The sequence below is a fragment of the Bombus pyrosoma genome, linkage group LG17, assembly GCF_014825855.1.
Source record: "Bombus pyrosoma isolate SC7728 linkage group LG17, ASM1482585v1, whole genome shotgun sequence".
Lineage (NCBI taxonomy): Eukaryota > Metazoa > Arthropoda > Insecta > Hymenoptera > Apidae > Bombus > Bombus pyrosoma.
In genome coordinates, this window is record NC_057786.1 from 3,843,976 (window position 1) to 3,845,783 (window position 1,808).

A 1,808-nucleotide genomic window follows, 5' to 3' on the forward strand; every position below is an offset into this window, starting at 1 on the left:
GGTAAGTGTGATACCCAGCGTTTTTTTCCTTTAGTGCTTTTGTAACTTTTCTAAATGATTCTGGGTTATTAGTTAGTACTTTTACTTGATCCTGTTTTATTTGTTTTATACTATAATTTTCTTTTCCTGCTGTGTTGTTTAGCAATTCGATGAGGGGGTCTATTATTTGAGCATCTATGTATATTGGTGGTGGCTTGGCAGTGCGGGTAATTGGTTTTTCGTCTGTATTTGTTTCTTTCTCCTCTGGCAGTGCACTGAAGGAGTTTCGGAGGGTTATTTCTTGTAGCCATTGCTGTTTTCCTGTTTCTGCAGCCCTCCTAGAGTTTGTGTTTGCTGCTATTTTACGTTTTTTATTGGAAGTTACCACCTTCCAGCTTTCATCATGGTGTGATAGTTTATTGTTGATGTTTTTCATCTCGTCGTTCTTTTGTATAGTATCCATTTCTATTTCGTTTGTAGCTGAGCAGTCTTGATCATCGTTTATCGTTTGGTTTAGATTTATTAAATCCGTCGTTTTGTTCATGAAGTAGGTTTCACCTTTATTTGTTATTTTTATTGTTGGTATTTGTCGCATTTTCGATTTTCCACCATTTGGCGATGGGCGCTGTCGGAGTTAAGCTCAAGGCTGGTTGTTATTTTTAATTTGTTTACGTTTAGTACTTTTGTTACTGCAAAAGCCAACAGGTCAGGTATTTTATTGAGATCTATCGGCCAGTACGTTGCTTTTTCTGTAGATAGTACGTTGAAGTTGCTGTTCCTAATATATTTTACTAGTATTCTGCCTCTCGGTGTGTTAATTCTCGAACCCCATAACGCGTGCTTTGCATTAAGGTCTCCTGCTGCGATATATTTGTCGCCTAAGGATTGGAAGTTCTCTTCCCATTTTTTAAACGTCATTTTGTGCCTCGGTGGTGCATATACTGCTGATATCTGAAGGTAATTGTCATTGGTTTGTATTGTGACAGTCGTTGCTTGTAAGTGCTCTTGATTCGTTTGGCTATGTAGGTGATGCTTGATGTCATTTTTTATTATTACTGCAGTTCCTCCATGTGCTTCACCTGAGGAGTGTTTGGTGTCGTAGATGGTGTAGTACGGTATTTTCATGTAACTTTCTAGAGTGAAATGTGTTTCTGAGACAAGTAGCGTATCAATATTATTATACAAAAATGTTTTAGTTTCGGTGGCTCGCTGTTGCAAGCCATTGGAGTTCCAGGCTGCTATTTTCAACATGTTCATCTCTATTTTTTACTTAGCAAGTTTGTGAGTAGTTGTAACATGACTGTTGTTTGTTGTACTTGTTGCCTTAGTATCGTGTTTAGCTCACTTATCATTTTTCCTAACACCACCGTACTTTTAATGGATTGTTTGAGCATTCCTTTGATTCCTATAACGTCTTCGACGTTGTTGCTTTGATTCTGATTGTTTGTGAGCGTTGCTTGGCTAATGTTTTGGGTTACTTGCGCATAGCTTCGGTAACCTTGGGGATTAATGTTTCCGCTTATAATGTTTGGTTCGTTATGTGCTATCAATGCTGTATCATTCTCCGTTGTACCTTGTTGTGGTTTGTAGTTATTGGTTGATCTATTGCGAAGTGGTGGAAACAATTTGTGTTGTAATTGTTTCCTAATTATACATCCTTTGTAGCTGGCTGGGTGGTTTCCGTTACAGTTATAGCACCTAACTTCTTCTATTTTTCCTGTGTTTGGGCAGTGTATTGTTAAGTGATTTTTTGCACATTTAACACATGCCGGGCTTCTGTTACAATAATTTTTTGTATGACCGTATTGTTGACACCGCATGCATTGCGG